Genomic DNA, 26,003 nt, shown 5'->3' with positions numbered 1-26,003 from the left:
GCCATGATATCATAGTCGGCCGTACAAGAGCAGAATATAATTTCAGGCGCCAAAAGCTTTCAAACTTCCCGCTCACATCGAAATATCTCGCGCCCGAAAGTTTAGCCCTGCGATATTCCTGTTTTACCCCTGCCACATGAACGGAAAAGGGCTGCTTTGGTAACTCCATTGATTTCCCCTCTTCGCCCCCAACATTCTTCCCCAAAGCCCCTCCCCTTCCCCTCCCCGACCCACCCCCCCCCCCCAACCACGGCAAGCCGCCGAATCTAATCCTCCGCCGCAGCGGTGGACCTCATGTTGGGGAACGTAGTAATTTCAAAAAAAATCCTATGCACACGCAAGATCATGGTGATGCATAGCAACGAGAGGGGAGAGTGTGTCCACGTACCCTCGTAGACCGAAAGCGGAAGCGTTATGACAACGCGGTTGATGTAGTCGTACGTCTTCACGATCCGACCGATCCAAGTACCGAACGCACGGCACCTCCGAGTTCAGCACACGTTCAGCTCGATGACATCCCGCGAACTCCGATCCAGCAGAGCTTCACGGGAGAGTTCCGTCAGCACGACGGCGTGATGACGGTGATGATGTTGCTACCGACGCAGGGCTTCACCTAAGCACCGCTACGATATGATCGAGGTGGATTATGGTGGAGGGGGGCACCGCACACGGCTAAGAGATCCATGGGATCAATTGTTGTGTCTATGGGGTGCCCCCTGGCCACGTATATAAAGGAGTGGAGGAGGGGGGAGAGGGCCGGCCCCTATGGCGCGCCCTGGAGGAGTCCTACTCCCACCGGGAGTAGGATTCCCCCCCGCCTTCCAAGTAGTAGGAGTAGGAGTCAAGGAAAGGGAAGAGAGAAGAGAATGAAGGAGGGGGCGCAGCCCCTCCCCCTAGTCCAATTCGGACTAGGCCTTGGGGGGCATGCAGCCTCTCCTCTCTCTTTCCCCTAAAGCTCAATAAGGCCCATATACTCCCCGGCGAATTCCCGTAACTCTCCGGTACTCCGAAAAATACCCGAATCACTCAGAACCTTTCCGATGTCCGAATATAGTCGTCCAATATATCGATCTTTACGTATCGACCATTTCGAGACTCCTCGTCATGTCCCCGATCTCATCCGGGACTCCGAACTACCTTCGGTACATAAAAACACATAAACTCATAATACAAATCGTCACCGAACGTTAAGCGTGCAGACCCTACGGGTTCGAGAACTATGTAGACATGACCGAGAAATGTCTCCGGTCAATAACCAATAGCGGAACCTGTATGCTCATATTGGCTCCTACATATTCTACGAAGAACTTTATCGGTCAAACCGCATAACAACATACGTTGTTCCCTTTGTCATCGTTATGTTACTTGCCCAAGATTCGATCGTCGGTATCTCAATACCTAGTTCAGTCTCGTTACCGGCAAGTCTCTTTACTCGTTCCGTAATACATCATCCCGCAACTAACTCATTAGTTACAATGCTTGCAAGGCTTATAGTGATGTGCATTACCGACTGGGCCCAGAGATACCTCTCCGACAATTGGAGTAACAAATCCTAATCTCGAAATACGCCAACCCAACAAGTACCTTCAGAGACACCTGTAGTGCACCTTTATAATCACCCAGTTATGTTGTGATGTTTGGTAGCACACAAAGTGTTCCTGCGGTAAACGTGAGTTGCATAATCTCATAGTCATAGGAACATGTATAAGTCATGAAGAAAGCAATAGCAACATACTAAACGATCAAGTGCTAAGCTAACGGAATGGGTCAAGTCAATCACATCATTGTCCTAATGATGTGATCTCGTTTATCAAATGACAACCCATGTCTATGGCTAGGAAACATAACCATCTTTGATCAACGAGCTAGTCAAGTAAAGGCAAACTAGTGACACTCTGTTTGTCTATGTATTCACACATGTATCATGTTTCCGGTTAATATAATTCTAGCGTGAGTAATAAACATTTATCATGAAATAAGGAAATAAATAATAACTTTATTATTGCCTCTAGGGCATATTTCCTTCAGTCTCCCACTTGCACTAGAGTCAATAATCTAGCTCACATCGCCATGTGATTTAACACCAATAGTTCACATCTGTATGTGGTTAACACCCATAGTTCACATCGATATGTGATCAACACCCAAAGGGTTTACTAGAGTCAGTAATCTAGTTCACATCGCTATGTGATTAACACCAAAAGAGTACTTAAGGTGTGATCATATTTTGCTTATGAGAGAAGTTTAGTCTACGGGTCTCCCACATTCAGATCCGTAAGTATTTCGCAAATTTCTATGTCTACAATGCTCTGCACAGAGCTACTCTAGCTAATTGCTCCCACTTTCAATATGTATCCATATTGAGACACAGAGTCATCTAGATCGGTGTAAAGCTTGCATCGATGTAATTCTTTACGACGAACTCTTTATCACCTCCATAACCGAGAAATATATCCTTATTCCACTAAGGATAATTTTGACCGCTGTCCAGTGATCTACTCCTAGATCACTATTGTACCCTCTTGCCAAACTTATGGTGAGGTACACAGTAGGTCTGGTACACATCATAGCATACTTTATAGAACCTATGACTGAGGCATAGGGAGTGACTTTTCATTCTCTTTCTATTTTCTGCCGTGGTCGGGTTTTGAGTCTTCACTCAACTTCACACCTTGTAACACAGGCAAGAACTCCTTCTTTGACTGTTCCATTTTGAACTACTTCAAAATCTTGTCAATGTTTTTACTTGCTGAAAAATCTTATCAAGCGTCTTGATCTATCTCTATAGATCTTGATGCTCAATATGTAAGCAGCTTCACGGAGGTCTTTCTTTGAAAAACTCCTTTCAAATACTCCATTATGCTTTACAGAATAATTCTCCATTATTTCCGATCAACAATATGTCATTCACATATACTTATCAGAAATGATGTAGTGCTCCCACTCACTTTCTTGTAAATACAGGCTTCACCGCAAGTCTGTATAAAAATATATGCTTTGATCAACTTATCAAAGCGTATATTCCAACTCCGAGATGCTTGCACCAGTCCATAGAAAGATCGCTGGAGCTTGCATATTTTGTTAGCACCTTTAGGATTGACAAAACCTTCTGGTTGCATCATATACAACTCTTCTTTAATAAATCCATTAAGGAATGCAGTTTTGTTTACCCACTTGCCAGATTTCATAAAATGCGGCAATTGCTAACATGATTCGGACAGACTTAAGCATAGATACGAGCGAGAAACTCTCATCGTAGTCAACACCTTGAACTTGTCGAAAACCTTTTGCGACAATTCTAGCTTTGTAGATAGTAACACTACTATCAGCGTGCGTCTTCCTCTTGAAGATCCATTTATTTTCTATGGCTTGCCGATCATCAGGAAAATCCACCAAAGTCCATACTTTGTTCTCATACATGGATCCTATCTCAGATTTCATGGCCTTAAACCATTTTGCGGAATCTGGGCTCATCATCGCTTCCTCATAGTTCGTAGCTTTATCATGGTCTAGTAACATGACTTCCAGTACAGGATTACCGTACCACTCAGGTGCGGATCATGCTCTGGTTGATCTACGAAGTTCTGTAGTAACTTGATCCAAAGTTTCACGATCATCATCATTAACTTCTTCTCTTGTTGGTGTAGACATCACTGGAACTGATTTCTATGATGAACTACTTTCCAATTCGGGAGAAGGTACAATTATCTTATCAAGTTCTACTTTCCTCCCACTCACTTCTTTCGAGAGAAACTCCTTCTCTAGAAAGGATCCACTCTTAGCAACGAAATTGCCTTCGGGTCTGTGATAGAAGGTGTACCCAACAGTCTCCTTCGGGTATCCTATGAAGACGCATATGCCGGGATACATACTTAATCCTTCTTCCTTCTGGGGTGGTAAGCAAAATCGACTTACTGGCGCAATCAATGTTCCCTCCATACTTAGATAACCAATCCATGCCTAATATCACATCCAATCCTTGCGATTCCAATACTATTAGGTCCGAGGGAAACACGTAGTTACCAATCCTTAATGGTAACCGATCACACCATAAACTAGCCATATACTCTGCTCCTGGCGAGGTTACTAACATGGGCGACCTAAGGGCTTGGGTTGGCAGTTTATACGTATCCACAAATCCCCTTGATATGTATGAATGCGATGATCCAGTATCAAAAAGAACGAGTGCAGTAAATGACTTAACCAAAAACTTACCTATTACTGCATCAGGATGTGCTTCAATCTCCTCCACGTAAACGTGGTTCACTTGTCCTTTGTTGAAAGGGTTCGGCTTCTTCCCAGAGCTTCCATTGCCATTTCCATTTTGGGCTTCAGGACATTCATTGGCATAATGTCCAGTCTTCTGGCACTTAAAGCAAGTGACTTGGCTCAGGTCTCTCTTAGCTGGGGTTGAAGGGTTGGTACGGTTCTGGCCATTGCTTCCTCCATTCCCATTACCATTCTTGGGGCCATTATGGTTGTGCGAACTACCTCCTCCATGGGTATGCTGAAACTGTCCTCCCGATTTTGGGGTAAAACGTGGCTTCTGCTGAGCTCCAGAATTGTACTTCCCTTGTCCATACTTCCTCTTACGGTTTTCAATCTGCTGCTGCTTCCCTTCAATCATGAGAGCTCTATCTACCAACTCCTGGTAGTTGTTGAAGGTTGCTACCATCAACTGCATGCTCAGCTCATCATTCAGTCCTTCCAGAAACTTCTCCTGCTTGGCTGCATCTGTAGCAACGTCATCTAGAGCATAACATGCTAACTTACTAAAGTCCTCCACATACTGGCCTACGGTGCGTCCTCCTTGGCGTAGGTTGCGAAACTCATGCTTCTTCATGGCCATAGCTCCTGCTGAAACATGGGCAGTACGGAAAGCTTGCTGAAACTGGTCCCATGTGACAGTGTCAATAGGGTGTGTGGCTGTGTAATTCTCCCACCATGATGCTACGGGTCCATCAAGCTGATGTGCGGCAAAACGCACTCTCTCCGCATCTGTGCATCCTGCAGTGGTCAACTCCCTTCCAACTTTGCGGAGCCAATCATCTGCAACAATCGGCTCGGTGCTGCTGGAAAACACCGGCAGATTCAGTCTCAAGAAACGGGTTAAGTGATCAATAGGGGGTGGTGGTGGGTTGTTGTTGTTGTTGTTGTTGCCTTGGTTCTGTACTAACACTTGCATCAGGGCATTCTGCTGCTGAATCAACTGAGTGATCTCCGGTGGGAAAACAAATCCGGTGTCGCGTCTCGGAGGCATCTGATAGGTTTAGAAAAGATGAGAATTTAGAATAGAATGAGGTCTAGAGGGAAAACACTACCCATATGCTCATGAGACAAACACAATCAATATCACTCAATCAATCAAGGCAAACAATCGATCTAACTATCGTTACAAAGTGCTCGGGCTATACTATATACTTGGGGGAATACTACTACTGATTATGGGGGTCTACTAGAAATTTTGATCGGTCGAAGACTCCATGATATCAGCTCCAGCTTCGTCAAAAAAATCATCTTCACTGGGGTCTGAGTCGGTGTTGTCGATGATGATGTAGTTATCCGGGCAAGTAGAATCGTCATCTTCTCCTCCTGGTGCTGGGTCTCTCATGAATACTCCGATCTTCTGTGTCAGGTCTTCGTTCTTCCTCACTAGTGCGACGACTTCCTCCATATAATCCTCGCGTGTAGCCTTGAGTTCTTCCTCCAACTCCGTGATCTTGGTCAATGCCTTCTTCAGATCTATCATGTCTGCGCACATCTGGTTCTCCCTGGCGACGAATGTGTTGGTTTTGCTCCTGGATGAAAGCTGCAATTGGTCCATCCTTCTTGGTGCTGATCATCTCCCATTGCTCATCTCGGCGCCCACAAATCTGATAAATAGTATCCTTAAGCTCCTTGTGGTAAACTTCTCCAATGCGTCCCATAGTGATGTGGGCTGCCATGCTCTTTCCTAAACTCCAGGTTGGTGCATCAAAGGAAAATTCTATAGGCTCAGTGACTGGCGTAAACGTCCTTCCTGGAACTTGAACTTGAATCTTCCAGCGCTCCTCTTCTGGTAGTGTGGCTTTTTAAGTCCTGGTGAAGCTTTGTATTCCGATGTTCAGGTACTTAGTGACTTCCTTCAAGTGTCATCCAAAAGGTGTATCTTCATCCGGTTGCATGAACATGTTCCTTGCATCCGCCATTCCTAAAAGAGTAGAAAGTGGAGAGAAGTCAGAAATGAGAAGAGAGTAGTGTTCTAGCGTTTAAGCTTAGTGGTCGTGTCCTACAGTCAGCGTGTGCTTTGATACCACCTTTGTAGCGACCAGACCTCAAACAGTCTGTGCTTCTGTGCACCAGTGTCATCCCTGGATCAGTAATGCTGACATGCACAGTACAAATGGAGGATTTATAACAGAGTAGCAATCACACACTTATTACAACGAGTATCTCAAAAGAGAAATAAGTATGATAGATATGGCTTAAGGCCATCTAATACGATAACAGCGGAAGACTTGGAAGATAAGTGAGTCCATCAACTCCAACGGCATCACTGAGTATAAGACCACGACCTAAGGCACCTTACTCGTCGTCTGAAAAGTCTACAACATGAAACGTTGCAGCCCGAAACGGGTCAGCACATGCAATATGCTGGCAATGTAACACATAGAGAGTAATGAATGAACATAATAATGCTATACTACATGCATATATGGCTGGTAGAAGGCTCTATGGTTACAGTTTTGCGAAAAGCCAATTTTTCCCTACTGCAAAGGAATAAATTTTATTTAACTATCATGGTGGTTGTTAAACATTGAGAATGGTTGACAGCATTCTCAATCCCAATTAAGTATCATCATCAAAACCCAACAAAATTAATTAAAGTAACATGATGAGATTCACATGATAATCCAAGTACTTGATACTCAAGATGTCCATAACCGGGGACACGGCTAACCATGATTAGTTTATACACTCTGCAGAGGTTGGCGCACTTTTCCCCACAAGACTCGATCTCCTCCGTTGGGATTCTCGCACTTCAGGGTATTTGAGAAACAGATGACCGAGACACAGTCTTTCAGAAGTGTTAACTCTCTACTCCGGGTAGACAGTACCACCTACAACCCCTACATCTGCTAGTCTACCTCTTCAAGAGCTCACACAACTTAATCAACTATGCTAGAGCCCATAATAGCTTGTGGCTGCACACGGAAGTTTCTAGCATGAATAACCTCATGATCCCTTTGAACCTGGGTGGCGGTCCAAAAGAAAAACAGGCAATCCTGGAATACCCAGGTACCTCAATCCACCCAGATGTGAGTTTTAGTTGCCACCTTAAGGTTAACCATTAATTAACAATCTCACATCTGTCATGATAACACTCAAACCCAATCCACGTCTACTAGCATAGCATAGTAATATGAGCAACGTAGAAGTAACTCCCAAGGGTTTGATAATAAGCAGGTGATAGGTACTACCTCAACTACTTCCCAATACCCACAATTTAATTAGATCCTAATCATGCAATGTCTAAGGGTTGATCTAATGCAATAAAACTAGGTAGTAAAAGAGGTATGATCAAAGTGTTACTTGCCTTGCTGATGATCCGTGAAACCTAGAGATTCGAAGTAGCAAGCGGCGCACTCCGGGTACTCTATCGCAAACAAACAAGCATACAATAAGCACTCATCTAATGCACAGGTAAAACTCAAATAAAGATCTAACCAGAAAGTTCAACTTAAGAACTCCGGTTTGCAAAAAGAATCAAATCAAACAAAGCAACGAAAGTCAAACGGCGAAAGAAACAAGCTTCGTTTACTAATCTGGATCTAAGTCAAATTTTACAGTAGCAAAAACTTGTTTGAGTAGGTTAGACGGAAAGAGAATTTCGATACGAAACTCTAGGCACTTGAATTGTCTGATTCCGATAAATGAGCTGAAAGATATACCAGAAAGAAAATCATATCAGAAATCGCGATCTGGAATAATCGCGGAAAAACCGACGAAAAAGAAAACTGACGAACAGTTAAACGAACGGACGTTCGTTAACTGCGACTAACCGGCGAACATGTTCGTTAAAACAAACGAATCGGTGAACGTTCACTAACTAACTAAACCGACAAAAATAAACCGATCTATTAAAATAAAACCTAGGGTTTCGGAAAAAAAATAAACCGAACGGTTTTTTTGAAAAAAAAACCGGACGGCGGACAGCGGCGGCTAACCTCCGGCGAGGCTCGGGACAGGCTCCGGCGGGGTCTCGGGGGCGCGGCGAGGGGCGGGGGGGTGCGGGCGTCGTCGGGGAGGCGGCGGGCGACAAGGGGCGGCGTCCTGCGGCGTCGGCGGCGGCTTCCCGTGGCGGCGGCGGCTCAGCTCCGGCGTCGGGCTTCGGCTCGGCGTCGGGCTTCGGGGTGGGGAACGGGGCGAGGGAGAGGGGCGGCGGGGCGGCGTATATATAGGTGGGGGGCTACTCCGGCTTGGGGAAGGGGGCGCCGGGGAGGCGTGGTCGAGCGGGACACGGGCGGCGGCGCTGCCGTGCTCGTCTCGGTCTCCACGAGGGAGACGGGGCGGCGGGGCTAGATGGGCCGTCGGCTAGGCTTCGGCCCAGTCAGCGCGCTCGCGGATTTTTTTTAATAATTTCGCCGAACCTAAAGAAAATCGTAGAAAAATAAATAAAAATCCAAAAATGCCAAAACAAATTTTCACCGTCTAATTAAAATAATTAGAACGAGATGAACATTTTCTTGGCCCAAAAATGCAGTTTTGAAAACGTGCAATTTTCTAATGCAAATAAAATTGCAAATAAAATCCGAATAAAAATCAAATATTTGATTTTAATATTTTTCCTCCAATATTTCAATTATTTTGGAAAAGTCATATTTTCTCCTCTCGTATATTTTAATATGAAATATTTTTCAGAGAGAAAAATAAATAAAAACCAAAAAATCCTTGTTTCATAATTTGATAAAATCAAATATGAAAACCGCGAAAAGTCCCCAACTCTCTCCGAGGGTCCTTGAGTTGCTTAGGATTTTCGAGGATTTTGCCAAAATGCAATAAAATATGCTATGCAATGATGATCTAACGTATAACATTCCAAATTGAAAATTTGGGATGTTACAGAAAATAACGATACCCGCCGCGAGCCTCAATATTCATCGGACCACATACATCAGTATGTATGATTTCCAACAAATCTGTTGCTTGCTCCATTGTTCCGGAGAACGGCGTTTTAGTCATCTTGCCCAAGAGGCATGGTCGCAAGCATCAAGTGATTCCAAAAGCCCATCAGCATGGAGTTTCTTCATGCGCTTTACACCAATATGACCTAAACGACAGTGCCACAAATAAGTTGCACTATCATTATTAACTTTGCATCTTTTGGCGTCAATATTATGAATATGTGTATCACTACGATCGAGATCCAACAAACCATTTTCATTGGGTGTATGACCATTGAAGGTTTTATTCATGTAAACAGAACAACAATTTTTCTCTGACTTAAATGAATAACCGTATTGCAATAAACACGATCAAATCATATTCATGCTTAACGCAAACACCAAATAACACTTATTTAGGTTCAACACTAATCCCAAAAGTAATATTATATGGAGTGTGCGATGATGATCATATCAATCTTGGAACCACTTCCAACACACATCGTCACTTCATCCTTAACTAGTCTCTGTTCATTTTGCAACTCCTGTTTCAAGTTACTACTCTTAGCAACTGAACCAATATCAAATACCGAGGGGTTGCTATAAACACTAGTTAAGTACACATCAATAACATGTATATCAAATATACTTTTGTTCACTTTGCCATCCTTCTTATCCGCCAATTATTTGGGGTAGTTCCGCTTCCAGTGACCAGTCCTTTTGCAATACAAGCACTCAGTGTCAGGCTTAGGTCCAAACTTGGGCTTCTTCACTTGAGCAGCAACTTGCTTGCCATTCTTCTTTGAAGTTCCCCTTCTTTCCTTTGCCCTTTTCCTTGAAACTAGTGGTCTTGTTAATCATCAACACTTGATGCTCTTTCTTGATTTCTACCTTCGCCGATTTCAGCATCGCGAAGAGCTCAGGAATTACTTCCGTCATCCCTTGCATATTATAGTTCATCACGAAGTTCTATTAACTTGGTGATAGTGACTAGAGAAATCGGTCAATCACTATCTTATCTGGAAGATTAACTCCCACTTGATTCAAGTGATTGTAGTACTTAGACTGTGATGCCCGGATAATTAAGCTACAGTAACTTTCTACTAATGATGCCACGTCACCTCGATTACTGTTGTTAATCTCGTGTTAGTTCAAAATCGATTTGAATTCAAACTCAAGTCAAACGGCAAAAGTTTTCAAACATTAAAACTAAAATGTTCTATTTGTGACAAATAATCCCTAGCTAATAATGGTGAAGAAACCCCATTTTTATAAAATGTTTAAATACCCTTAGGTGATTAAAATGGTAGCAAAAACCAATATTTAAATGCTTTTATAATCAACAAAATACTAAACTAAATTGCTTTGGGGTAAAATCTTTTGTCGTAGTGGGTTTTAATGTAATTCTAAATTAGGGATCATTTTAATATTAGATAAAAACTAAATGAAAGAGAAACTAGAAATAAAACAGAAAAGAAAAATAAATAAAAAGGAAAAGGAAAACAACAGAAAAGAAACCCCCCGGCCCCCCCAAGGGCCTTGGCCCACTGGCCTAGCTGGCCGGCTAGCCCAAACCGGCCCAGGCCACCCCCCCTCACTCCCTTATCCCCTGTCCCGAACCCTAGTGCCCACTACCCTGCCCCCCACTTCTCCCCGATCCCCTTCTCCTCCCCATCTGGATCGGGCAAATGCCCCGAGCCCATCGCCCCACATCGCCGGCGCCCTTCCCACGCGCCCGTCGCCGTCGACCGCCTCACCTCGCCGACCCCTCCACCGACGGACCCCCCCCCCCCTCGAGCATCGTAGCGCCCTGGCTTCGCAGGACGCCGCACCGAGGACACTGCACCGCCCCGACGCCATTGAAGTCGCCATCGCCCCGCTCCACGCCGTCGCCCGGCCTCGTGGATGCCTCCCCGCCTCTCCCTCGCCGGCTCCAACACGCCATCGCCGCCCTCCTCTCCGTCGCCGGCGCTCCCCGTCCCCGTCGCCTGTGCGGCCTCGCCGGACCTCCCCGAGCCCACTGTCGTTGCCCTACGACCGCCGGTGAGGCCCCGGCCTCTCCTTCTCCCACCCTCCCCCCCCCCCCCCCCGCGCTCTCTGCTGCAGTTGCGTCCCACCGCGCTCGCGCCCCCCTTGCCCCGCCGCTGGACTTGCTCCGGCCGCCACCGCGCGCCCGCGCGCGCCCGCACTTGCCCTGCAGCCCCGCCACACCTCCCTGCCCCGTCGCACCTGCCGCCCATGGCCGCAGCCCCCAACTGCTGCGTCGCCGCTCCCCTGCACCCGCGCGTCACCCCGTTCCCCCCACCTCCGGTCGGACGAACCCGCCTCGCCTTGGCCTCGCCCCTCTCGCCTCAAACGGCCGGCGTCGCCGTGCCCGTGGCTGGCGCCCAGCCCCCTGTTGACCTGGGCGTGCCAGCGCCCGTAACCCGCTCGCCCGCTAAGACCCCCCACTGGCCCAATGACAAACAGGGCCCACGCCCCTGAGAACGAAAAAAAAAGAGGAATTAAAAAATAAAAATAATAAATTAATTAATAAAAATAAATAAATAAATAAATAAAATAAAATAAAAAAGTAAAAATAAAAATAATTAATTCATTAGTTAATTAATTAAGTTAATTAACCCTGTTTAGATTAATCTAATTAATAGTTAATTTAATTAATAGTTAATTAATTAGTTAACCCTAATTACCCTGATCAGTCTATGACATGTGGGACCCACGTGTCAGATGACTGCTGACGTCAGCATGATGTCATGCTGATGTCATCACAACACTGTTTCGGATAATGTATATATTAAATAATTAAATAAATTCCAGAAATTAATTTAAATCTTTTAAAATTCATATAAAATAAACCGTAGCTCGGATGAAAATACTTTGTACATGAAAGTTGCTCAGAACGACGAGACGAATCCGAATACGCAGTCCGTTCGTCCACCACGCGTCCCTAGCATAGTGAACCTGCAACATTTCACCTCCGGTTCATCTGTCCGAAAACGTGAAACACCGGGGATACTTTCCCGGATGTTTCCCCCCTTCACCGGTATCACCTCATACCGCGTTAGAACACGTCTAGCTCTGCCTGTTGTCCTGTTATGCACTTGCTTGCTATGTATTTACTGTTTCTCCCCCCCCCCTCTTCTCTTCGGTAGAACCCGTGACGATGTTGATGCCCCTGTGGTCGACTACGTCACCGACGACCCCTCCTTGTCTGAGCAACCAGGCAAGCCCCCCCCCCTTGATCACCAGATATCGCCTATTCTTCTCTATACTACTTGCATTAGAGTAGTGTAGCATGTTACTGCTTTCTGTTAATACTATCCTGATGCATAGCCTGTCATTGTTGCTACAGTTGTTACCCTTACCTGCTATCCTACTGCTTAGTATAGGATACTAGTGTTCCATCAGTGGCCCTACACTCTTGTCCGTCTGCCATGCTATACTACTGGGCCGTGATCACTTCGGGAGGTGATCATGGGTATATACTATATACATTATATACATAACACATGTGGTGACTAAAGTCGGGTCGGCTCGTTGAGTACCCGCAAGGGATTCTGATGAGGGGGCTGAAAGGACAGGTGGCTCCACCCAGGTAGAGGTGGGTCTGGGTTCCTGACGGCCCCCGACTGATACTTTATGGCGGAGCAACAGGGCAGGTTGAGACCACCTAGGAGAGAGGTGGGCCTGGCCCTGGTCGGCGTTCGCGGATAAATAACACGCTTAACGAGTTCTGGGTATTTGATCTGAGTCTGGCCATTTGGTCTATACGCACTAACCATCTACGCGGGAGTAGTTATGGGTATCCCGACGTCGTGGTATCAGCCGAAGCTCTTCTTGACGTCAGCGACGGAGCGGCGCGCGCCGGATTGGACTGGAACGCCTACTAGGCTAGGTCTGCTTCCGGCCGCGCACGCAACGTGCAGGTGTGCAATGGGCGATGGGCCCAGACCCTTGCGCGCATAGGATTTAGACCGGCGAGTTGACCTCTCTGTTGAGCCTAGGTGGGGCTGCGACGTGTTGATCTTCCGCGGCCGGGCATGACCTAGAAAAGTGTGTCCGGCAAATGGGATCGAGCGTGTTGGGTTATGTGGTGCACCCCTGCAGGGAAGTTTATCTATTTGAATAGCCGTGTCCCTCGGTAAAAGGACGACCCGGAGTTGTACCTTGACCTTATGACAACTAGAACTGGATACTTGATAAAACACACCCTTCCAAGTGCCAGATACAACCCGGTGATCGCTCTCTAACAGGGCGACGAGGAGGGGATCGCCGGGTAGGATTATACTATGCGATGCTACTTGGCGAACTTACCATCTACTCTCTTCTACATGCTGCGAGATGGAGGTGGCCAGAAGCGTAGTCTTCGACAGGATTAGCTATCCCCCCTTATTCTGGCATTCTGCAGTTCAGTCCACTAATATGGCCCTTTACACATATACCCATGCATATGTAGTGTAGCTCCTTGCTTGCGAGTACTTTGGATGAGTACTCACGGTTGCCTTTCTCCCTCTTTTCCCCTTTCTATACCTGATTGTCGCAACCAGATGCTGGAGTCCAGGAGCTAGAGATCCCGAGGATGATTCTACATGGTGTTCGGCTTCGAGGAGTAGTTAGGAGGTCCCAGGCAGGAGGCCTTGCCTTTTCGATCGTTGCTTCTTTTGTGCTAGCCTTCTTAAGGCAAACTTGTTTAGCTTATGTCTGTACTCAGATATTGTTGTTTCCGCTGACTCGTCTATGATCGAGCAATTGTATTCGAGCCCTCGAGGCCCCTGGCTTGTATTATGATGCTTGTATGACTTATTTATGTTGTAGAGTTGTGTTGTGGTATCTTCCCGTGAGTCCCTGATCTTGATCGTACACATTTGCGTGCATCATTAGTGTACGGTTAAATCGGGGGCGTCACACAGACATTCTGAGCACATGCTCACTGGTTCAGCTATTCTCCTCCATCTTATAGGCAAAGTACTGTCAGAGGTCTCATACCTCTCGACATGGGCATGAGTATGAAATACCAATTTCAACTATTGGAACATCTTATATGCTCCATGGCGTTCAACACAATTTTTGAAGTCCCGGTTCTATGCCGTAACGCATGGTGCACTTAAACTATCAAGTAGTTATCATATCGAGCTTTGCAAACGTTCATAACGTCTGCATCTGCTCCTGCAATAGTTCTGTCACCTAGCGGTGCATTAAGGACATAATACTTCTGTGCAGCAATGAGGTTAATCCTCAGATCACGGACCAAGTCCGCATCATTTCTACTAACAATTTTCAACTTAGTTTTCTCTAGGAACATATCAAAATATAAACGGGGAGCAACAATGCGTGCTATTGATCTACAACATAGATATGCTAATACTATCGGGACTAAGTTCATGATAAATTAAAGTTCAATTAATCATATTACTTAAGAACTCCCACTTAGATAGACATCCCTCTAATCATCTAAGTGATCACGTGATCCATATCAACTAAACCATGTCCGATCATCACGTGAGATGGAGTAGTTTTCAATGGTGAACATCACTATGTTGATCATATCTACTATATGATTCATGCTCGACCTTTCGGCCTCCAGTGTTCCAAGGCCATATCTGCATATGCTAGGCTCGTCAAGTTTAACCTGAGTATTCCGCGTGTGCAACTGTTTTGCACCCGTTGTATTTGAATGTAGAGCTTATCACACCCGATCATCACGTGGTGTCTCAGCACGAAGAACTTTCGCAACGGTGCATACTCAGGGAGAACACTTATACCTTGAAATTTAGTAAGGGGTCATCTTATAAAGCTACCGTCGAACTAAGCAAAATAAGATGCATAAAAGATAAACATCACATGCAAACAATATAAGTGATATGATATGGCCATCATCATCTTGTGCCTTTGATCTCCATCTTCGAAGCACCGTCATGATCACCATCATCACCGGCGCGACACCTTGATCTCCATCGTAGCATCGTTGTCGTCTCGCCTACTTATGCTTCTACGACTATCGCTACCGCTTAGTGATAAAGTAAGCATTACAGGGCGATTGCATTGCATACAATAAAGCGACAACCATATGGCTCCTGCCAGTTGCCGATAACTCGGTTACAAAACATGATCATCTCATACAATAAAATATAGCATCATGCCTTGACCATATCACATCACAACATGCCCTGCAAAAATAAGTTAGACGTCCTCTACTTTGTTGTTGCAAGTTTTACGTGGCTGCTACGGGCTGAGCAAGAACCGTTCTTACCTACGCATCAAAACCACAACGATAGTTTGTCAAGCTAGTATTGTTTTAACCTTCTCAAGGACCGGGCGTAGCCACACTCGGTTCAACTAAAGTTGGAGAAACTGACACCTGCCAGCCACCTGTGTGCAAAGCACGTCGGTAGAACCAGTCTCGCGTAAGCGTACGCGTAATGTCGGTCCGGGCCGCTTCACCGACAATATCGCCGAACCAAAGTATGACATGCTGGTAAGCAGTATGACTTGTATTGCCCACAACTCACTTGTGTTCTACTCGTGCATATAACATCTAGGCATAAAAACAGGCTCGGATGCCACTGTTGGGGAACGTAGTAATTTCAAAAAAAATCCTACGCACACGCAAGATCATGTTGATGCATAGCAACGAGAGGGGAGGGTGTGTCCACGTACCCTCGTAGACCGAAAGCGGAAGCGTTATGACAACGCGGTTGATGTAGTTGTACGTCTTCATGATCCGACCGATCCAAGTACCGAACGCACGGCACCTCTGAGTTCAGCACACGTGCAGCTCGATGACGTCCCGCGAACTCCGATCCAGCAGAGCTTCACAGGAGAGTTCCGCCAGCACGACGGCGTGATGGCGGTGATGTTGTTGCTACCAACGCAGGGCTTCGCCTAAGCACCGCTACGATATGATCGAGGTGGATTATGGTGGAGGGGGGCACCGCACACGGCTAAGAGATCCAAGGGATCAACTGTTGTGTCTATGGGGTGCCCCTGGCCACGTATATAAAGGAGTGGAGGAGGGGGGAGAGGGTCGGCCCCTATGGCGCGCCCTGGAGGAGTACTACTCCCACCGGGAGTAGGATTCCCCCCTTCCAAGTAGTAGGAGTAGGAGTCAAGGAAAGGGGGCGCGCAGCCTCTCCTCTCTCTTTCCCCTAAAGCCCAATAAGGCCCATATACTCCCCGGCGAATTCCCGTAACTCTCTGGTACTCCGAAAAATACCAGAATCACTCAGAACCTTTCCGATGTCCGAATATAGTCGTCCAATATATCGATCTTTACGTATCGACCATTTCGAGACTCCTCTTCATGTCCCCGATCTCATCCGGGACTCCGAACTACCTTCGGTACATCAAAACACATAAACTCATAATACAAATCGTCACCGAACGTTAAGCGTGCGGACCCTACGGGTTCGAGAACTATGTAGGCACGACCGAGACATGTCTCTGGTCAATAACCAATAGCGGAACCTAGATGCTCATATTGGCTCCTACATATTCTACGAAGATCTTTATCGGTCAAACCGCATAACAACATACATTGTTACCTTTGTCATCGGTATGTTACTTGCCCGAGATTCGATCGTCGGTATCTCAATACCTAGTTCAATCTCGTTACCGGCAAGTCTCTTTACTCGTTCCGTAATACACCATCTCGCAACTAACTCATTAGTTACAATGCTTGCAAGGCTTATAGTGATGTGCATTACCGAGTGGGCCCAGAGATACCTCTCTGACAATCGGAGTGAGAAATCCTAATCTTGAAATACGCCAACCCAACAAGTACCTTCGGAGACACCTGTAGTGCACCTTTATAATCACCCAGTTACGTTGTGACGTTTGGTAGCACACAAAGTGTTCCTCCGGTAAACGGGAGTTGCATAATCTCATAGTCATAGGAACATGTATAAGTCATGAAGAAAGCAATAGCAACATACTGAACGATCAAGTGTTAAGCAAACAGAATGGGTCAAGTCAATCACATCATTCTCCTAATAATGTGATCCCGTTTATCAAATGACAACCCATGTCTATGGCTAGGAAACATAACCATCTTTGATCAACGAGCTAGTCAAGTAGAGGCATACTAGTGACACTCTGTTTGTCTATGTATTCACACATGTATCACGTTCCCGGTTAATACAATTCTAGCATGAATAATAAACATTTATCATGACATAAGGAAATAAATAATAACTTTATTATTGCCTCTAGGGCATATTTCCTTCACCTCACACCCCGACGGATCTACCTTCCGCACCTTGGAACCCCCAACTGCCAACTCACCACTTCACCGGAGCCGCTTCAACGACTGGCTTGTACACCGCTCCAGATCTCCTTCACCGCCATCATGGTCGACCGCACCAGATCTGCTTAACCGGCGCCCTCGTCCACCACAATGTAGGCCCTTCACTGACTCCCTCGTCCATCCCTTCGCTGGCCCTTCATACAAGCCCTCGTCCGCCGCAACAGATCCGCCTCACCGAAAGCACTGTACAACGCGCCCGCCGAAGCCTTCGTCCACTGCACCGGACCCGCTCCACGGACGCCATATTCAACTCCACCCGCCCTGCTTTACTGACGCCGCAGCCTCATCAGGTTATTTCGATCTGTACTCCTTCGGTTTTTCTTTTTATCGTGCAACTGTTCACTTACCACAGATGAGCTTTCTTGTATGTCGAGAGGTGCCGCAACCGTAGCACCGGAGCCGCTTCAGTGACGGCGACAGCCGGCCCAAACTCAACCACAACACAAGCACCATCGACGATCCTTAGCTATCAAGTATGCCAACGATACCCATACGCCGCCGAGAATCAGGTACTATTATCCAACGGCCGGCGCCTACATTCACTTTCTTAGCATAAGCACCGCACCTTTGAATTTCTTCAGGGCATCATTTAGTTTTTCATGAGACGCGTTATTCTGCTTGCACCTGTAGGGCCATACTTCTGGCAGTGAACATGTTACATGTGCTAAATTACATACCAGTGCACATATAGTTAATATGCTTTAGTTTTGTCCTAAGTATTACTGTACTTCATAGATATCACTGCCTACTATTTTACTTCTTGCATGCTATATTTATGATAATGGTGTTGTTCTGATGCCACCTGTTGGTTCCATCAGACAGCTTCATGTTCTCTATGCTTAATTACACATCAGCAAACTAGCATGTGGTTTCGCTAGTTTTTGTTCATTTTACCCTACATTTTCTGATGCTAGCTATTACATCACTGTTACGAGCCTCTGTTCGTTACTTTTTTGTGTGTTTTGGATCTTCCCAAGTTGCATGACTAATTTGATGCTTCTATTAATTATGGAGCTGCCAACCCCATCAAGCAAAATATTTGTTCTTTGGGGCTGGCACCTCGAACAAGCATAAAAATAGAGGGAAGCAGATATATTGTCGTGTATGCACACACCCTTCTTTCAATAGTTTAGATGAACCATTGATGATCAATTCAAACCAGTGCATGCGATTAAAATTAATTTTACCTAAATAGGGGGTGCAGAATAAACTACAACAAGTAGATTTGCAACCACGGGATGCTGACGATATCTTCAAAGAACATTGCAACAGTAGCGAGGCTTCACAGCAACATATGGTAAGCCAGTGTGTTTTAGTACATGTGAAATGTAATGCATGTGGGCTGCTTTCTTGGCTTTGCTTTGCTGTATTGCTTGATTTGAATGCTTGTTTGTTACTTGTTACGCTATACCTGAGTTGGCCAATATGTCAGCAGTGCATGTTGTACTATCGTAAAGAAATGCATGCCTAGTTCATTTGAGTCCTTAACTTTTTCTCTGAACTTCATCTCAATACTGTCTTCGTAGTTTATATGAGGCCACACTATTAACTGCTTTCTCAGATTATTTCAACTGCTTAGATGCCTTGGCAACTTAAATATAGCGGTGGTACATTCCCTTTCAACTAGGGATGTCAACTGGGTCCCGTTTAATCCCGATTAAAGTCCACTAGTGGTATGATAGTTCAAAAGAGTTTTTGTTTTTTGAGGAAAATGAACCGGGGAGCTAGCAAAAACTAATTAGATGGGACTGGCGGATGTTGTTTATTTGCCACTTACATCCCTAGTGTCATCTTACCATTTTAATTTCTTTTCGGCTGATGCTGCTTCGAACCATTTAAATATAGCTTGCCATGCTTGGCAATAATTCGTATGTCGTTTACCATGTAAGCTTACTGCCTGGATCATGCAATAACTATCTCTTACTTATGTCCAGCGGAAACCTTTCAGGATGTCGTTCACACTAGTACACAATGTACAACCCCAGAATCTATTCGTGGAAGCAGTGCACCATCCATGTTACTAGATGGTAGCAGTTCAGAGGCAACACCGCCGGAGAGCAGTCTGAGCACAGATATTATAGTTCTTGAGGCTCTACTAGAGGCAGAAAGAGATGGTGTGGCTACCATGAATGAGGTAATCTCGATCTTGAAGCTGGAAATTATGCAATTAGCTGCACGCATTATGCAAGCAACCCAAGAATTGGAGGAAGTAAGAATGTTGCATTTGAAGACGGAGGAGGTCGTGCTGCTTCTGCTATCTGAAGCCCAGGGTATCCAGTTCTTCTTTAGATAGCAGTTGAAATTGTCATTAGATTATTGTACTTGCATGTTGTGTCATGTCTCTGAATGGATTATGTTGTAAGACCCCCTATGTTGTCCATGTGTTGTAATGATCCAAATTTTTTAGGCGAGGTAATCCTCAGTACTTGTATGATTGACATAAGGTGAACTGTTTTTCGTGTGAGCATATTGTATTGGATGAAATAATTGTTTGACTCAAAGTGTATCCAACCTACTGAATTCGAAGATCACGGCATTTCTAAATCATAATCACATATAAAGGTGGAATAAATCTTTGTTGCGGTTTTGAAGAAATAAATAACAAAACGTAGAATTATCTGTGGATATTCGTAATCGAATAAAAATTGGATTTGGATTTAGTTGCCAGGGCCCATGGCAAACGTGAATGATAATTCTCCCAAGTTTTGAACGAAGCGGCTAAACACCCACTATCATTTGTGGGCTGCCCGAAGCAAGTGTTTGCGAGATGGAAATTACTGTCTACCCCTGACACTTGACATCCTTATCGACCGGATTTACACTGCTGTCGATAGGGGTAGACTAGTAACTTCAATCAGACGTGACACGACGGCCTCTGAGCCCATTCAGACACGGTGGGCGCCAAACATGGGCGGCAAAACACATTTGATTCAAGCTCGTCCGAAAGACATGTGTCTCTCCCTCCATTTCCCCATTCATCCATGGTGGGTGGCAAAACAAACTCTCCTCGTCCAAAATCGATGTAGGCTAATATTTTAAATAGGGGTAGATGTGTAACTTCCCTCAGACGTGACACAACCGCCCTACCTGTCAGCCCCGTTCATACACCGTGGGCGGCAAAACACCCTCTCCTCGCCGGAAATCGTTACCGGCAAATATTTGGGAGGTGCGAGATTACCGTCCTATCCCCAACCGATGTGATGTCCGAAATTTTAAACGGGGGATAGTTCGTAATTTTCCCACATTTCAGACAAGCGCGTCCCAAAGTTTGAGATCCCCCCTCCCCCTCCATTTCCCCATTCATACACCGTCGGCGCCACGACAACCTCCCCACTGCGGCCAGCCTCCTCCGTCCGCCACCCCATCCTCCACCTTGCCGGAGCTGCTACCCCTACCCCGTCGTCCACTGCAAGAGATGGACGCCTCTCATCCACGGCGCCGGACCAGGATCCTTTCATCACGTCGTCTCGCTTCATCAGCGCCATCATCCACTTTGCCGTTGCCGCTCCTACGACCGCCTCGTCCACGGCAACAGGATTTATCCCCCAACCTGGCCGTCTGCCATCTAATGTCTTCTTCCCCGCCGCCAACAGCAATCGCACCCGCAGCACCCTCAACGTATCAGCAGGGGCCTACACGGCGTCGCAAGAGAGGTGGTACTCTTCCCTATGTGCTTAAGTTATTGATCTCACCCAGAAAATAGATCTTAAATTGTTTACTGTACTTTTCTTGTCTGTACCAAATCGTAGTGGCTAGTTGAATGCAAACATTGGTTGCGAAGTAGCTTTGTCCGATTTGCACCTTCAGATTCGCCATGTCACGGTCACTATACTCGTAAAGCTTATGGTTTCCCCCCTTTATATTCACTACCATCATCGTAGGTGCTTCCCTGCTTCATGTCGTGCTAACACTGCTCCTCAAGACCTCAACCCATCAAGCAAAACAACATGCCACTCATAATTCCAAACCTTACGTGTTGAAATACGAATCTGATATGATGCTCATATTACTAAAACAGAGAACGTTTAATTGGTCACCTAATGTTCCTATATTCGTTTCGAAAAGCATGTGCGCCACCCACTGGTCCAGCTAGTTCCACTTTCCTGATTTTACTCTTGATGCTTAGGGTTTTCCCCTTTTATCTACTCTACTATGATCTGTGTAGGTGCTTTCTGTCATACTAGCATTACTCCACCCTTCAAGCTAAACAACACAACACTCAAAATTCCAAAGCTTAGTTGTTCAAATATGATTGTGATATGATACTGATATTAGTTAACAGACACATTTAATTGGTTAGCTAAAGGTCCCACTTGAGTTTCCAAATGCATGTCGCGACATATAGAGAGACTGCAGAATTGCATTTCTTTGTCACTTGTTTATTGTACTTTCTTGTTCATACCAAATCTTAGTTGTTATTTCAAAGCAAATATCGGTTGCTAACTACCCTTTGCATGGTTTGCAGCTTCAGGTCTGCCATCCCACTGCCACGGTCAACACTATACTCATCATGCTTACGGTTTCCCCATTTTATGATGACCACGATCAGCCTATGTGGTTCGTGTCGTAATAGCACTGCACCACTCATCGAGCTAAACAAGCTTAGTTGTACAAATTCAAATCTGATATTATGTTGATATTAGTAAAACTGAGAGATGTTTAATTGGTCAGCTAAATGTTCCTACTTTAGTTTCGAAATGCATGTGAGCCACATATGGAGAGACCGGAAGGAATAGTATTTCTCTGTGCGCTCTGGTTCATCATGGGTGGCCAACCGACATTGTATAGAAAGACTTGTAATATCTTCAATCTGCTTGCTCTTCTTTAAGATGATCCTCTTCTCTTGCGGTCGACTGGTTAGGTCAAGTTATTCTCCCTTAGTATATTTTGAATCTGTCAGGTCAGGTTGACTTGTTCTCCTTTACTATATGTTGAAGCTGTCATCTACGAAGTATCATCACTTCTGGAGCTCCATATTTTGAGTAGTAGGCCACATTATATTAATGCACATACCAAATTACAACATGCATGGCACCTCTTAGAAGAATTGCAGAGATAGCACAAAGGGGTTTACAGGGAGGAAGTATTGGATTAGAATCACTTATGCATTACAAAGATAATCTCACTTGTTTTTAAGTTTTCATGCATGTCAGGTATTGAACATTATCAAAATGAATATGAGAATGGGCGCACAAGAGGAATATTGTGTAACGATCCACTGGCTAACAAACTTGGCATGGTGGAGGATGGCCTGTCTTATTCACCCATCAAGGTGCATGCTCTAACTTGGCAAGGTTGTATTGGTCGCACATATTTTGCATCTGACCTCTTGCATTACTTCTACTTTGTTACACCATCTGCTTAGTTTAAGCATCATATATGAGTATATGCCATACCTATCCATTTTCTGTACCTATTCCATGTGTCGTCATACTATGTTTTTCTAGTCAAATGTTGTTTCTTTCGTAATAGATGTCCAAAAGGAAGAGGGTGATTGCAGATCCTCAAGGAGTACAAACTAGGTATTTGGAAAAGGTAGTGATACCTGTTAAATCAGATAGATCAGCAGCCACAGAAAACACAGGCCCAACTGTAACAGACTTTACCCCTACTCCAGTGGCCAAACCCCTATTAGAACTGCTGACAGCCCAGCGTCAGGTACTGTCTATGATATCAATTCAAAATTTGAACTCCTAAATTTCTGCATGTGCCTTACCTTCTCTCTTGTATGAAAACTAATTTCAGATGAATCTCCTTGCTCAAAGGATCATAGGATGTCACGACAAGACTGGGCTCTGCATTGGTCTTGTCAGTACCTCTTGCCCTTTGTCAGCATACGTACTCTCATTGCTGTTTTATTATGTAGCATCACTGTAAATGTTCGCTTCTTTATCCTTCCTTTGCTTGAAATTATAAGATCTATATTTACTCTTAGATAAATGTAGAATTAACACAATGGTTATGAAGATTTGGATTGCTCATGTAAGTACCTGTTGTCATGTACTCCCTCTGTATCGAATTAATTGTTGATCAATTGGATGTATTTAGAACTTAATATGCTAGATACATCCATTTGAGCGACAACTAATAACGGACGGTGGTGGTATTACTGTACATGCATTGCGAGATACTTGATTGTCTAGCATTACTCTGCATCTTATCTGCCCTGCCCTCCACTTTCTCCAAATTATCATATCTACATTTACTCTTACCAAAATGTTGAATAAAGCCAATGCCACTGCACACGTTGATGTGTGCATTCCTCTTGTCAGTACCTTTTGCCTTGTAACGCTGTACTTAATTAATTGCTATTTGATTATGTATCATCAGTCTGCACCTGAGCTTCATTATCCTCTATTTCTTCCAATATTATTTGATCTATATTTACTCTTTGCAAAATGTAGAATAATGGCAACGCTTATAAAGAATTTTCTTTAGGGAATTTATTGAATTATCTTTCCATCAACATGGAGAAGGGCTTTGTCTAGCCTGTGTTAACATGTAATGTAAGTTCATCCTTCTCAAGCCTTCAAACTTTGTTCTAGTATAGATTTGGATAGGCATCATTTCGTCCACTGCTGTTTACATCTGATTGGATGTTTGCAACAACTACTAATTTTAAATTGTAGTTGTAAAAAAATGTTCCTTATGCAGAACAGATCCATTTATTTGCTTATGTAATTGTGAACCTGTTACGTGTCTCCTTATTTCTCTTTCAGAGTTGTATCTCTTATGCCAGGCAGAACTTTAGGAAAGATAGTGAGCCAAACCATCTTGAGGACAGCGAGATGACCCCAAGGTCCTGTCTTGATGAAGATAGTGAGTTGAAGCTACTCACCAGAAGGTGTGAGACAACCTCTGTGCAGTCGCTGCCTCAATCAGTTCGACTTCTTCAGTCTCAACTTAAAGCGGAAAGGCTTGCTTCAGCTCAGCTCCGACTTGAAGTCAAAGATGTAATGAAGATGTCAGGGGACTGCCTTGCGCAATATGGTGCCATACAGCTAGGGATGAAGCATCTATCGTTGACACAACTGAGGTCTCATCAGCTTGTTCGGCTGCTTGCGGGGGCCCGAGCTTGCCAGGTCTAGTGCCTTCTGAAGTGCTCTCAGTTTTGTATATTCTTTTGTCGGCGCATTTATATGCACTGGTGGCGACCTTTGATGCCCAGTGTATGTTATCCGCGGTCATGCTGCGCTTTATTATCACCGGGTAGCAAACTTTGATTCCTAATATGTCGTAATTTCTTTGTTGTATAGTCTAGGTTTATTCTTTGGTCGGTATGCTGTAATTTAGGCCGGAAGGTTCAGTGGATCTCAGTGTTGTCGGTCTTCAGGCCGGCTCGTTACTCATATGGGCCAAAACGTGGGCCTATAAACATCTTGGGCCATTAGCAGGTCTAAACCTATAGTAGTTTCCCGCCTTTAACAGGCAATGGGCTACATATTTACTGTAGTGACACTGGGCTTCCTACGGGCCGTAGAAACAATGGGCCTTCTATGGTCGGCAGAAACAATGGGCCTTCTACGGGCCGTAGAAACAATGGGCCTTCTACGGGCCATATCATCAATGGGCCTTAGACGGGCCGTATGATCGATTGGCCAAACATGGGCCAAAAACAGACCGCATTATGGCCGTAAACGGGCTAGAGTTGGAGTTGACCGTTCATGGGCCGACCATAACGGGCCGTCGTTAATAGGCCGTATTTGATGACGCTATGAAAATAGCCCAACGTATTAACGGGCCACAAACAGGCCGACTATAACCACGGGCTGAATTTGGCCCACAAGCGGAAAATGACAGTAACGGGCCGTAAGTAACTGAATGTTGGAAATGAGCCCAAGAATAAATGGGCCCTGAGAAGGCCGAAAGATAACATGGGATGCAAACGGCCCAATGGATTAATGGGCCGTTAATGGGTATAAAGTGATACGCTGTTCATTACGGGCCAGTTTCACCACGGGCCGTTAATGGGCCAAGAGTTACAAAGGGCCTCATCTGGGCCCAAAGACGCCATGGGCCATACATGGACCGGAACTTAAAATGGGCTGGAATCATATTGGACGGCCCAGATGATGCTACTGGGCCTAATTTGGATAGGTCGTAATGGGCCCTGGGTTAGCGGGCTATAAATGGGCTATATGCGAACAGGCCGTTAACAGGCTTTCCGTGGGCCGGCCCGCCACCTTTTGACCAAGTCAAATGGGCCGGCCTTTTCATAGGAATGGGCCTCTGTTGGGCCGTGCCACGTGTCGACGTATCATAGGCGCCTTCTGTCCAATGGGTGGATGACATCTGTCCCAACGGTGAGCTGACATGTGTTTCCTCCAGCCAAGGATGATTTTACACGTGGAAAATCCCCATTGGTCGGGGCTGTTAGCGGGTTATCAGATCCAAAACCGGACCCGATAGCTTAACGGCGTTCCGTTACGGTGGATGCCACGTGTCGGTCACCCTTGACGAAAGCACTTCTGTGACGCGCGATTTATCGTCATGGAAGTGGACACTTCCGTGATGATAATTTTGGTAATGTCATGGAACACTTGTACGACTGCACAGGT

This window comes from Aegilops tauschii, chromosome 7 (assembly GCF_002575655.3).
Source record: "Aegilops tauschii subsp. strangulata cultivar AL8/78 chromosome 7, Aet v6.0, whole genome shotgun sequence".
Classification (NCBI taxonomy): Eukaryota; Viridiplantae; Streptophyta; class Magnoliopsida; order Poales; family Poaceae; genus Aegilops; species Aegilops tauschii.
Note: the sequence above shows the minus strand (reverse complement) of the source record.